The sequence below is a fragment of the Pristiophorus japonicus genome, unplaced genomic scaffold (assembly GCF_044704955.1).
Source record: "Pristiophorus japonicus isolate sPriJap1 unplaced genomic scaffold, sPriJap1.hap1 HAP1_SCAFFOLD_3158, whole genome shotgun sequence".
NCBI classification, from domain to species: domain Eukaryota; kingdom Metazoa; phylum Chordata; class Chondrichthyes; family Pristiophoridae; genus Pristiophorus; species Pristiophorus japonicus.
In genome coordinates this window covers 5,001-19,401 of record NW_027252953.1, presented here as the reverse complement: position 1 = coordinate 19,401, position 14,401 = coordinate 5,001, and the positions used below count along the sequence as shown (strand labels likewise).

Here is a 14,401-nt window from a genome sequence, read left to right as displayed (position 1 = left end):
ATCACACCCCGGACCCAACCATCTCCTCCCAGACCCAACCAGCTCCTCCCAGACCCAACCAGCTCCTCCCAGACCCAACCATCACCTCCCAGACCCAACCAACTCCTCCCAGACCCAACCATCACCTCCCAGTCCCAACCATCACCTCCCAGACCCAACCATCACACCCCGGACCCAACCATCACCCCTCCCAGACCCAACCATCAGTTCCGAGACACAAGCACCTAAACTTACCGACCCCTCACCCTCCCCACACCCATCAACATTGCTCAACTCCCCGACCACCACACCAACACAGCAATCACACACCCCAACCCACACTCACCAACACAGTCTAGTCCACCATTAGCCTAAACTGCCCTAAACCACTGGCCGACCCACACCAGCTCCTAAACCAGCCAACCGTCCAATCACCAAACACTCCCCGCGCGGTCTGCGGTGTCCCTCTGTCGTGCTCACCGCAGGGCTGGACGTTACACAGCATGGCTTTGAATCGTTCTCCGGTGCAGCGCTTGCCTCCATTCTTTGGGGGTGGGTCAGTACAGGACCGTATCCGCAGCGACTTTCCACCTCCACACGACCGGTCGCACTTTGACCAAGGACTCCAACTGGACCAACCACCATTCACTGACCAACCAAGAGAGACAGAGGTTACAGACCATGGGTGACCCCTCTGACCCCACACTGATCCTTGGTGACCCGTCTGACCGCACACTGACCTTTGGTGATCCTCTGACCCCACACTGACCCTTGGTGACCCCTCTGACCCCACACTGACCTTCGGTGACCCTCTGACCCCATACTGACCCTACAGTAACCATTGGTGACCCCTGACTGACCATCGGTGATCCCCTGACTCCACACTGGCCCTTGATGACCCCTCTGACACCACACTGACCCTTGGTGACCCCTCACTCTACACTGACCTTTGGTGACCCCTCGCTCCACACGGACCCTTGGTGGCCTTGCTCTGTCCACACTGACCCTTGGTGACCCCCTCACTCCACACTGACCCTTGGCAAGCCCTCTGACCCCACACTGACCCTTGGCGAGCCCTCTGACCCCACACTGACCCTTGGTGACCCCTTGCTCCACACTGACCATTGGTGACCCCTCTGACCCTTGGGTACCTCACTCTGTCCACACTGACCCTTGGTGGCCCCTCTGACCCCACACTGACCCTTGGTCACCCCTTGCTCCACACTGACCCTTGGTGACCCCTCTGACCCCACACTGATCCTTGGTGACCCCTCTGACCCCACACTGACCCTTGGTGACCCCTCACTCTGCACTGACCCTTGGTGACCCCTCTGACCCCACACTGACCCTTGGTGACCCCTCACTACACACTGATCCTTGGTGACCCCTCTGACCCCACACTGACCCTTTGTGACCCCTCACTCTGCACTGACCCTTGGTGACCCCTCTGACCTCACACTGACCCTTGGTGACCCCTCTGACCTCACACTGACCAATGGTGACCCCCTTGACCCCACACTGACCAATGGTGACCCCTCTGACCCCACACTGACCAATGGTGACCCCTCTGACCCCACATTGACCCTTGGTGACCCCTCGCTCCACACTGACCCTTGGTGACCCCTCTGACCTCACACTGACCCTTGGTGACCCCTCGCTCCACACTGACCAATGGTGACCCCTCTGACCAATGGTGACCCCTCTGACCCCACACTGACCCTTGGTGACCCCTCGCTCCACACTGACCCTTGGTGACCCCTCTGACCTCACACTGACCCTTGGTGATCCCTCTGACCCCATCGATATCTAATCTCCTCTACTCCCCTTTCCCCGAGACCGCTAACGTTCCTATTCAGCAGTTTATCTCACTCCAAGTAGATGTTATGATTGACTCGGTTTCAAGGGCACCCTGGGGAAATGGACGTGTGTCTGTACCCCTCGATCTGAGCGTGTGTATCAGCTCCCCCATCGTTATCTCTGGTGTCCCCCCAGGATCTGTCCCTGCCCCCCTCCTATTTCTCATCTAAATATTGCCCCTCGGTGACATCATCCAGAAACACAGCGTCAGTTCCCACATGTACGCTGAGACACCCAGCTCTACCTCACCCCCACTTCTCTCCACCCCTCACGGTCTCTAAATTGTCCGACTGCTTGTCCCACATCCAGTTCTGGATGAGCAGAAATTTTCTCCCATTGAATATTGGGAAGACCTGTCCCATTGTTTTCAGTCCGCGCCACAAACTCCATTCCCCGGCCACCGACTCCATCCCTCTCTCCAACTTCTGTCTGAGGCTGAACCTCACTGTTCCCAACCTCGGGGTCATATTTGACCCTGAAATGAGCTTCTGGCCTCAATCCGCAGCATAACGAGGACCATCTATTTCCAGCTCCGTAACATCACCAGTCACCGTCCCTGCCTCAGCTCATCCGCTGCTGAAACCCTCATCCGTGCCTTTGTTATCTCCAGACTTCACTATTCCTGGCTGGCCTCCCACATTCTGCCCTAAGTACCCTAGAGGTGATCCAAAACTCACTGACCCGTGTCCTAACTCGCACCCAGTCTCACTCACCCATCACCCGTGTCCCGTGTCCTAACTCGCACCAACTCCCACTCACCCATCACCCCCTGTGCCCCGTGTCCTAACTAACACCCAGTCCCGCTCACCCATCACCCCCTGTGCTCACTGACCCGTGTCCTAACTCACACCCAGTCCCACTCACCCATCACCCCCTGTGCTCACTGACCCATCACCCCCTGTGCTCACTGACCCGTGTCCTAACTCACACCCAGTCCCACTCACCCATCACCCCCTGTGCTCACTGACCCGTGTCCTAACTCACACCCAGTCCCACTCACCCATCACCCACTGTGCTCACTGACCCCGTGTCCTAACTCACACCCAGTCCCGCTCACCCATCACCTCCTGTGCTCACTGCCCCCGTGTCCTAACTCACACCCAGTCCCACTCACCCATCACCCCCTGTGCTCACTGCCCCCGTGTCCTAACTCACACCCAGTCCCGCTCACCCATCACCTCCTGTGCTCACTGCCCCCGTGTCCTATCTCACACCCAGTCCCACTCACCCATCACCCCCTGTGCCCCGTGTCCTAACTCACACCCAGTTCCGCTCACCCATCACCCCCTGTGCTCACTGACCCGTGTCCTAACTCACACCCAGTCCCACTCACCCATCACCCCGTGCTCACTGACCCGTGTCCTAACTCACACCCAGTCCCACTCACCCATCACCCTCTGTGCTCACTGCCCCCATGTCCTATCTCACACCCAGTCCCGCTCACCCATCACCTCCTGTGCTCACTGCCCCCGTGTCCTAACTCACCCCCAGTCCCACTCACCCATCACCCCCTGTGCTCACTGCCCCGTGTCCTAACTCACACCCAGTCCCACTCACCCATCACCCCCTGTGCTCACTGACCAGTGTCCTAACTCACACCCAGTCCCACTCACCCATCACCCCCTGTGCTCACTGACCGTGTGTCCTATCTCACATCCAGTCCCACTCACCCATCACCCGCTGTGCTCACTGACCCCGTGTCCTAACTCACACCCAGTCCCACTCACCCATCACCCCCTGTGCTCACTGACCCGTGTCCTAACTCACACCCAGTCCCACTCACCCATCACCCCCTGTGCTCACTGACCTGTGTCCTAACTCACACCCAGTCCCACTCATCCATCACCCCCTGTGCTCGCTGCCCCGTGTCCTAACTCGCACCGAGTCCTACTCACCCACCACCCCGTGCCCCGTGTCCTAACTCACACCCAGTCCCACTCACCCATCACCCCCTGTGCTCACTGACCCCGTGTCCTAACTCACACCCAGTCCCACTCACCCATCACCCCCTGTGCTCACTGACCCCGTGTCCTAACTCACACCCAGTCCCACTCACCCATCACCCCCTGTGCTCACTGCCCCGTGTCCTAACTCACACCCAGTCCCACTCACCCATCACCCCCTGTGCTCACTGACCCGTGTCCTAACTCACACCCAGTCCCACTCACCCATCACCCCCTGTGCTCACTGCCCCGTGTCCTAACTCACACCCAGTCCCACTCACCCATCACCCCCTGTGCTCACTGACCCGTGTCCTAACTCACACCCAGTCCCACTCACCCATCACCCCGTGCTCACTGACCCGTGTCCTAACTCACACCCAGTCCCACTCACCCATCACCCTCTGTGCTCACTGCCCCCATGTCCTATCTCACACCCAGTCCCGCTCACCCATCACCTCCTGTGCTCACTGCCCCCGTGTCCTAACTCACCCCCAGTCCCACTCACCCATCACCCCCTGTGCTCACTGCCCCGTGTCCTAACTCACACCCAGTCCCACTCACCCATCACCCCCTGTGCTCACTGACCGTGTGTCCTATCTCACATCCAGTCCCACTCACCCATCACCCGCTGTGCTCACTGACCCCGTGTCCTAACTCACACCCAGTCCCACTCACCCATCACCCCCTGTGCTCACTGACCCGTGTCCTAACTCACACCCAGTCCCACTCACCCATCACCCCCTGTGCTCACTGACCTGTGTCCTAACTCACACCCAGTCCCACTCACCCATCACCCCCTGTGCTCGCTGCCCCGTGTCCTAACTCGCACCGAGTCCTACTCACCCACCACCCCGTGCCCCGTGTCCTAACTCACACCCAGTCCCACTCACCCATCACCCCCTGTGCTCACTGACCCCGTGTCCTAACTCACACCCAGTCCCACTCACCCATCACCCCCTGTGCTCACTGACCCCGTGTCCTAACTCACACCCAGTCCCACTCACCCATCACCCCCTGTGCTCACTGCCCCGTGTCCTAACTCACACCCAGTCCCACTCACCCATCACCCCCTGTGCTCACTGACCCGTGTCCTAACTCACACCCAGTCCCACTCACCCATCACCCCCTGTGCTCACTGCCCTGTGTCCTAACTCACACCTAGTCCCACTCACCCATCACCCCCTGTGCTCACTGACCCGTGTCCTAACTCACACCCAGTCCCACTCACCCATCACCCCCTGTGCTCACTGCCCTGTGTCCTAACTCACACCTAGTCCCACTCACCCATCACCCCCTGTGCTCACTGACCTGTGTCCTAACTCACACCCAGTCCCACTCACCCATCACCCCCTGTGCTCGCTGCCCCGTGTCCTAACTCGCACCGAGTCCCACTCATCCATCACCCCGTGCCCCGTGTCCTAACTCACACCCAGTCCCACTCACCCATCACCCCCTGTGCTCACTGACCCCGTGTCCTAACTCACACCCAGTCCCACTCACCCATCACCCCCTGTGCTCACTGACCCCGTGTCCTAACTCACACCCAGTCCCACTCACCCATCACCCCCTGTGCTCACTGACCTGTGTCCTAACTCACACCCAGTCCCACTCACCCATCACCCCCTGTGCTCACTGACCCCGTGTCCTAACTCACACCCAGTCCCACTCACCCATCACCCCCTGTGCTCACTGACCCCGTGTCCTAACTCACACCCAGTCCCACTCACCCATCACCCCCTGTGCTCACTGACCTGTGTCCTATCTCACACCCAGTCCCACTCACCCATCACCCACTGTGCTCACTGACCTACATTTGCTCCCACTAAGCAACGCCTTGATTTCAAAATTCTCATCCTTATTTTCAAATCCCTCCGTGACCTCGCCGCTCCAGATCACCTCACCCTCCCTGTCACCTCTCCCGTCCCTGTGACCTCTCCCCTCCCTGTGACCTCGCCCCTCCCTGTGACCTCTCCCCTCCTTGTGACCTCTCCCCTCCCTGTGACCTCTCCCCTCCCTGTGACCTCCCCCTCCCTGTGACCACTCCCTTCCCTGTGACCTCACCCCTCCCTGTGACCTCCCCCCTCCCTGTGACCTCCCCCCTCCCTGTGACCTCACCCTCCCTGTGACCTCCCCCCTCCCTGTGACCTCACCCTCCCTGTGACCTCTCCCCTCCCTGTGACCTCTCCCCTCCCTGTGACCTCCCACCTCCCTGTGACCTCTCCCTCCCTGTGACCTCCCCCCTGCCTGTGACCTCGCCCCTCCCTGTGACCTCGCCCCTCCGTGACCTCACCCCTCCCTGTGACCTCTCCCCTCCCTGTGACCTCTCCCCTCCCTGTGACCTCCCCCCTCCCTGTGACCTCCCCACTCCCTGTGACCTCACCCTCCCTGTGACCTCACCCTCCCTGTGACCTCCCCCCTCCCTGTGACCTCTCCCCTCCCTGTGACCTCCCCCCTCCCTGTGACCTCCCCCCTCCCTGTGACCTCCCCCTCCCTGTGACCTCCCCCTCCCTGTGACCTCCCCCTCCCTGTGACCTCACCCTCCCTGTGACCTCTCCCCTCCCTGTGACCTCTCCCCTCCCTGTGACCTCCCCCCTCCCTGTGACCTCTCCCTCCCTGTGACCTCCCCCCTGCCTGTGACCTCGCCCCTCCCTGTGACCTCGCCCCTCCGTGACCTCACCCCTCCCTGTGACCTCTCCCCTCCCTGTGACCTCTCCCCTCCCTGTGACCTACCCCCTCCCTGTGACCTCCCCACTCCCTGTGACCTCACCCTCCCTGTGACCTCCCCCCTCCCTGTGACCTCTCCCCTCCCTGTGACCTCCCCCCTCCCTGTGACCTCCCCCCTCCCTGTGACCTCCCCCTCCCTGTGACCTCCCCCTCCCTGTGACCTCACCCCTCCCTGTGACCTCTCCCTCCCTGTGACCTCACCCTCCCTGTGACCTCACCCTCCCTGTGACCTCCCCCCTCCCTGTGACCTCCCCCCCTCCCTGTGACCTCCCCCCTCCCTGTGACCTCTCCCCTCCCTGTGACCTCTCCCCTCCCTGTGACCTCCCCCCTCCCTGTGACCTCCCCCCTCCCTGTGACCTCTCCCCTCCCTGTGACCTCCCCCCTCCCTGTGACCTCCCCCCTCCCTGTGACCTCCCCCCCTCCCTGTGACCTCCCCCCTCCCTGTGACCTCCCCCCTCCCTGTGACCTCCCCCCTCGCCGTGACCTCTCACCTTTGCAAGCCTTTATGTTACAGAAGCGTATGTGCAGATTGCCGGTGAGGATTCCCTCACACCACTGGCCGCCCGGCTGTGGGGTGTTGTATGTCCGGAGACGATGCTGCTGACCAACTCCACACCACCGCGAACACTCGCTCCACTCCGACCACACGTTCCAGCTGCAGTTCCACGTACAATTCTCTCCGGAACATTCCGTCTCATCTGCAATGGGAAAGTCAGAAAGTAATCCACTTCAGAATTCCCAATGTGATCAGCCGTGATCGAAGTGATTGCCTAAACAGACTGGAGGGCTGAACGGGTCACCCCCTGTTCCTGTGTAACAGGCTCGAGGGGCTGAATGGGCCTCCTCCTGTTCCTGTGTAACAGGCTCGAGGGGCTGAATGGCCTCCTGTTCCTGTGTAACAGGCTCGAGGGGCTGAATGGCCTCCTCCTGTTCCTGTGTAACAGGCTCGAGGGGCTGAATGGGCCTCCTCCTGTTCCTGTGTAACAGGCTCGAGGGGCTGAATGGCCCCCTCTGTTCCTGTGTAACAGGCCCGAGGGGCTGAATGGCCTCCTCCTGTTCCTGTGTAACAGGCTCGAGGGGCTGAATGGCCTCCTCCTGTTCCTGTGTAACAGGCTCGAGGGGCTGAATGTGCCTCCTCCTGTTCCTGTGTAACAGGCTCGAGGGGCTGAACGGGTCACCCCCTGTTCCTGTGTAACAGGCTCGAGGGGTTGAATGGCCTCCTCCTGTTCCTGTGTAACAGGCTCGAGGGGCTGAATGGCCTCCTCCTGTTCCTGTGTAACAGGCTCGAGGGGCTGAATGGCCTCCTGTTCCTGTGTAACAGGCTCGAGGGGCTGAATGGCCTCCTCCTGTTCCTGTGTAACAGGCTCGAGGGGCTGAATGGCCTCCTCCTGTTCCTGTGTAACAGGCTCGAGGGGCTGAACGGGTCACCTCCTGTTCCTGTGTAACAGGCTCGAGGGGCTGAACGGGTCACCCCCTGTTCCTGTGTAACAGGCTCGAGGGGCTGAATGGCCTCCTCCTGTTCCTGTGTAACAGGCTCGAGGGGCTGAATGGCCTCCTCCTGTTCCTGTGTAACAGGCTCGAGGGGCTGAATGGCCTCCTCCTGTTCCTGTGTAACAGGCTCGAGGGGCTGAACGGGTCACATCCTGTTCCTGTGTAACAGGCTCGAGGGACTGAATGGGCCTCCTGTTCCTGTGTAACAGGCTCGAGGGGCTGAATGGGCCTCCTCCTGTTCCTGTGTAACAGGCTCGAGGGGCTGAATGGGCCTCCTGTTCCTGTGTAACAGGCTCGAGGGGCTGAATGGGCCTCCTCCTGGTCCTGTGTAACAGGCTCGAGGGGCTGAACGGGTCACCTCCTGTTCCTGTGTAACAGGCTCGAGGGGCTGAATGGGCCTCCTCCTGGTCCTGTGTAACAGGCTCGAGGGGCTGAATGGGCCTCCTCCTGTTCCTGTGTAACAGGCTCGAGGAGCTGAAAGGGCCTCCTCCTGTTCCTGTGTAACAGGCTCGAGGGACTGAATGGGCCTCCTGTTCCTGTGTAACAGGCTCGAGGGGCTGAATGGGCCTCCTCCTGTTCCTGTGTAACAGGCCCGAGGGGCTGAATGGGTCTCCTGTTCCTGTGTAACAGGCTGGAGGGGCTGAATGGGCCTCCTCCTGTTCCTGTGTAACAGGCTCGAGGGGCTGAATGGGCCTCCTGTTCCTGTGTAACAGGCTCGAGGGGCTGAATGGGCCTCCTCCTGTTCCTGTGTAACAGACTCGAGGGGCTGAATGGGCCTCCTCCTGTTCCTGTGTAACAGGCTCGAGGGACGGAATGGGCCTCCTCCTGTTCCTGTGTAACAGACTCGAGGGGCTGAATGGGCCTCCTCCTGTTCCTGTGTAACAGGCTCGAGGGGCTGAATTGGCCTCCTGTTCCTGTGTAACAGGCTCGAGGGGCTGAATGGCCTCCTCCTGTTCCTGTGTAACAGGCTCGAGGGGTTGAATGGGCCTCCTCCTGTTCCTGTGTAACAGGCTCGAGGGGCTGAATGGGCCTCCTGTTCCTGTGTAACAGGCTCGAGGGGCTGAATGGGCCTCCTCCTGGTCCTGTGTAACAGGCTCGAGGGGCTGAACGGGTCACCTCCTGTTCCTGTGTAACAGGCTCGAGGGGCTGAATGGGCCTCCTCCTGGTCCTGTGTAACAGGCTCGAGGGGCTGAATGGGCCTCCTCCTGTTCCTGTGTAACAGGCTCGAGGAGCTGAAAGGGCCTCCTCCTGTTCCTGTGTAACAGGCTCGAGGGGCTGAATGGCCTCCTGTTCCTGTGTAACAGGCTCGAGGGGCTGAATGGGCCTCCTCCTGTTCCTGTGTAACAGGCCCGAGGGGCTGAATGGGTCTCCTGTTCCTGTGTAACAGGCTCGAGGGGCTGAATGGGCCTCCTCCTGTTCCTGTGTAACAGGCTCGAAGGGCTGAATGGGCCTCCTGTTCCTGTGTAACAGGCTCGAGGGGCTGAATGGGCCTCCTCCTGTTCCTGTGTAACAGACTCGAGGGGCTGAATGGGCCTCCTGTTCCTGTGTAACAGGCTCGAGGGACTGAATGGGCCTCCTCCTGTTCCTGTGTAACAGACTCGAGGGGCTGAATGGCCTCCTCCTGTTCCTGTGTAACAAACTCGAGGGACTGAATGGGCCTCCTCCTGTTCCTGTGTAACAGACTCGAGGGGCTGAATGGCCTCCTCCTGTTCCTGTGTAACAAACTCGAGGGGCTGAATGGGCCTCCTCCTGTTCCTGTGTAACAGGCTCGAGGGGCTGAATGGGCCTCCTCCTGTTCCTGTGTAACAGGCTCGAGGGGCTGAATGGCCTCCTCCTGTTCCTGTGTAACAGGCTCGAGGGGCTGAACGGGTCACCCCCTGTTCCTGTGTAACAGGCTCGAGGGGCTGAATGGCCTCCTCCTGTTCCTGTGTAACAGGCTCGAGGGGCTGAATGGCCTCCTCCTGTTCCTGTGTAACAGGCTCGAGGGGCTGAACGGGTCACATCCTGTTCCTGTGTAACAGGCTCGAGGGACTGAATGGGCCTCCTGTTCCTGTGTAACAGGCTCGAGGGGCTGAATGGGCCTCCTCCTGTTCCTGTGTAACAGGCTCGAGGGGCTGAATGGGCCTCCTGTTCCTGTGTAACAGGCTCGAGGGGCTGAATGGGCCTCCTCCTGGTCCTGTGTAACAGGCTCGAGGGGCTGAACGGGTCACCTCCTGTTCCTGTGTAACAGGCTCGAGGGGCTGAATGGGCCTCCTCCTGGTCCTGTGTAACAGGCTCGAGGGGCTGAATGGGCCTCCTCCTGTTCCTGTGTAACAGGCTCGAGGAGCTGAAAGGGCCTCCTCCTGTTCCTGTGTAACAGGCTCGAGGGGCTGAATGGCCTCCTGTTCCTGTGTAACAGGCTCGAGGGGCTGAATGGGCCTCCTCCTGTTCCTGTGTAACAGGCTCGAGGGGCTGAATGGGCCTCCTGTTCCTGTGTAACAGGCTCGAGGGGCTGAATGGGCCTCCTCCTGTTCCTGTGTAACAGACTCGAGGGGCTGAATGGGCCTCCTCCTGTTCCTGTGTAACAGGCTCGAGGGACGGAATGGGCCTCCTCCTGTTCCTGTGTAACAGACTCGAGGGGCTGAATGGGCCTCCTCCTGTTCCTGTGTTACAGGCTCGAGGGGCTGAATGGGCCTCCTGTTCCTGTGTAACAGGCTCGAGGGGCTGAATGGCCTCCTCCTGTTCCTGTGTAACAGGCTCGAGGGGTTGAATGGGCCTCCTCCTGTTCCTGTGTAACAGGCTCGAGGGGCTGAATGGGCCTCCTGTTCCTGTGTAACAGGCTCGAGGGGCTGAATGGGCCTCCTCCTGGTCCTGTGTAACAGGCTCGAGGGGCTGAACGGGTCACCTCCTGTTCCTGTGTAACAGGCTCGAGGGGCTGAATGGGCCTCCTCCTGGTCCTGTGTAACAGGCTCGAGGGGCTGAATGGGCCTCCTCCTGTTCCTGTGTAACAGGCTCGAGGAGCTGAAAGGGCCTCCTCCTGTTCCTGTGTAACAGGCTCGAGGGGCTGAATGGCCTCCTGTTCCTGTGTAACAGGCTCGAGGGGCTGAATGGGCCTCCTCCTGTTCCTGTGTAACAGGCCCGAGGGGCTGAATGGGTCTCCTGTTCCTGTGTAACAGGCTCGAGGGGCTGAATGGGCCTTCTCCTGTTCCTGTGTAACAGGCTCGAGGGGCTGAATGGGCCTCCTGTTCCTGTGTAACAGGCTCGAGGGGCTGAATGGGCCTCCTCCTGTTCCTGTGTAACAGACTCGAGGGGCTGAATGGGCCTCCTCCTGTTCCTGTGTAACAAACTCGAGGGGCTGAATGGTCTCCTCCTGTTCCTGTGTAACAGGCTCGAGGGGCTGAATGGGCCTCCTGTTCCTGTGTAACAGGCTCGAGGGACTGAATGGGCCTCCTCCTGTTCCTGTGTAACAGACTCGAGGGGCTGAATGGCCTCCTCCTGTTCCTGTGTAACAAACTCGAGGGACTGAATGGGCCTCCTCCTGTTCCTGTGTAACAGACTCGAGGGGCTGAATGGCCTCCTCCTGTTCCTGTGTAACAAACTCGAGGGGCTGAATGGGCCTCCTCCTGTTCCTGTGTAACAGGCTCGAGGGGCTGAATGGGCCTCCTCCTGTTCCTGTGTAACAGGCTCGAGGGGCTGAATGGCCTCCTCCTGTTCCTGTGTAACAGGCTCGAGGGGCTGAATGGGCCTCCTCCTGTTCCTGTGTAACAGACTCGAGGGGCTGAATGGGCCTCCTCCTGTTCCTGTGTAACAGACTCGAGGGGCTGAATGGCCTCCTCCTGTTCCTGTGTAACAGGCTCGAGGGGCTGAATGGGCCTCCTGTTCCTGTGCCGCTCCCTCACTCTCCAGTGACCTGCGATCCACGATCCCCCCCTCCCCCCGATCCCCGATTACTTGTGCACTGGGGCAGGTTGCAGGGCCGCTCCTGGAACGTTTCCCCGCTGCAGTTACGGTGAATCCGGCAGGAACGACTCCGACTCTTGACGCTAGGAAACTGCGAGTCCGAGCAGTTCCTGGAGCAACGGGTCCACGCGGTCCAGGGCGAGAATCCATCAGAATCTGGAGAGAGAGAGAGAGAGAGAGTGTGATCGAGACAGAGAGACAGAGAGAGGGCGAGAGAGTCAGAGAGAGAGAGTGAGAGAGACAGAGAGTGAGAGAGAGAGAGAGAGAGAGAGTGAGTCAGAGAGAGAGAGTGAGAGAGACAGAGAGTCAGAGAGTGAGAGAGACAGAGAGTCAGAGAGAGAGAGTGAGAGAGACAGAGAATGAGAGAGTGAGAGAGACAGAGAGACAGAGAGAGAGAGAGTGAGAGAGTGAGACAGAGAGAGAGTCAGAGAGAGAGAGAGAGAGACAGACAGAGAATGAGAGAGTGAGAGTGTGACAGAGTGAGAGACAGAGACAGAGACAGAGAGACAGAGACAGAGAGAGAGAGAGGAGAAAATGAGACAGTGAGAGAGACAGAGAGTGAGAGTGAGAGAGAGAGAATGAGAGAGAGACAGAGAGTGAGAGTGAGAATGAGAGTGTGTGTGTGAGAGAGAAAGAGAGAGAGAATGAGAGTGTGTGTGAGTGAGAGAGAGTGAGAGTGAGTGAAAGAGTGTGAGAGAGACAGAGAGAGAGAATAAGAGACAGAGAGAGACCGAATTAGAGAGGAAGAGACATAGAGAGAGAGACAGAGAGACAGATAGACAGAGAGTGAGAGAGAGGGAGAGGGAGAGAGAGAGAGGGAGAGAGAGAAAGACAACAAAGGCTGTGGCCCCCGACAACAACCCGGCTGTAGTGCTGAAGACTTGTGCTCCAGAACTAGCCGTGCCTCTAGCCAAGCCGTTCCAGTACAGCTACAACACTGGCATCTACCCGACAATGTGGAAAACTGCCCGGGTATGTCCTGTCCACAGAAAGCAGGACAATCCAATCCGGCCAATTACCGCCCATCAGTCTGCTCTCAATCATCAGCAAAGTGATGGAAGGAGTTGTCGACAGTGCTATCAAACGGCACTTACTCACCAATAACCTGTTCACCGAGGCTCAGTTTGGGTTCTGCCAGGAACACTCGGTTCCAGATCTCATTACAGTCTTGGTCCAAACATGGACAAAAGAGCTGAATCCCAGAGGTGGGGTGAGAGTGACTGCCCTCGACATCAAGGCAGCATTTGACCGAGTGTGGCCTCAAGGAGCCCCAGTAAAACTGGTCAGTGGGAATCAGGGGAAAACTCTCCACTGGCTGGAGCCAGACCCAGCACAAAGGAAGATGGTTGTGGTGGTTGGAGGTCAATCATCACAGCCCCAGGACATCGCTGCAGGAGTTCCTCAATAATAGGCCCAAACATCTTCAGCTGCTTCACCAATGACCTTCCCTCCATCATAAGGTCAGAAGTGGGGATGTTCGCTGATGACTGCACAGTGTTCAGTTCCATTCACAACTCCTCAGATAATGGAGCAGTCCGTGCCACATACAGCAAGTCCCGGACAACATTCAGGCTCGGGCTGGTAAGTGGCAAGTAACATTCACACCACACAAGTGCCAGGCAATGACCATCTCCAACAAGTGAGAGTAACCACCGCCCCTTAACATTCAACGGCATTACCATCACCGAATCCCCCACCATCAACATCCTGGGGGTCACCATCGACCAGAAACTTAACTGGACCAGACACATAAATACTGTGGGAACAAGAGCGGGTCAGAGGCTGGGTATTCTGTGGTGAGTGTCTCACCTCCTGACTCCCCAAAGCCCCCCCACCATCTACAAGGCACACGTCAGGAGTGTGATGGGACACTCCCCACTTGCCTGGATGGTGCAGCTCCAACAACACTCGAGGCTCAACACCATCCAGGACAAAGCAGCCCCGTGATCCACACCCCATCCACCACCTCCAACACTCACTCCCTCCACCACCTCCAACACTCACTCCCTCCACCACCTCCAACACTCACTCCCTCCACCACCTCCAACACTCACTCCCTCCACCACCTCCAACACACACTACCTCCACCACCTCCAACACTCACTCCCTCCCCCACCTCCAACACTCACTCCCTCCACCACCTTCAACACTCACTCCCTCCACCACCTCCAACACTCACTCCCTCCCCCACCTCCAACACTCACTCCCTCCCCCACCTCCAACACTCACTCCCTCCACCACCTCCAACACTCACTCCCTCCACCACCTCCAACACTCACTCCCTCCACCACCTCCAACACTCACTCCCTCCACCACCTCCAACACTCACTCCCTCCACCACCTCCAACACTCACTCCCTCCACCACCTCCACCACTCACTCCCTCCACCATCTCCAACACTCACTCCCTCCACCACCTCCAACACTCACTCCCTCCACCACCTCCAACACTCACTCCCTCAACCACCT

The 14,401-nt window shown here is 59.2% G+C and overlaps 1 long non-coding RNA gene across 1 annotated transcript; it reads right to left on the bottom strand.

Moving 5' to 3' along the window:
• Positions 1-522: 522 nt before the first annotated feature.
• On the bottom strand, positions 523-12,008 carry LOC139249512 (uncharacterized). The gene is made up of 3 exons (XR_011591192.1): positions 11,925-12,008; positions 6,995-7,201; positions 523-627 (listed from the first exon to the last, which is right to left on the bottom strand). It is a non-coding gene; the product is annotated as an uncharacterized lncRNA (long non-coding RNA).
• Positions 12,009-14,401: the final 2,393 nt, after the last annotated feature.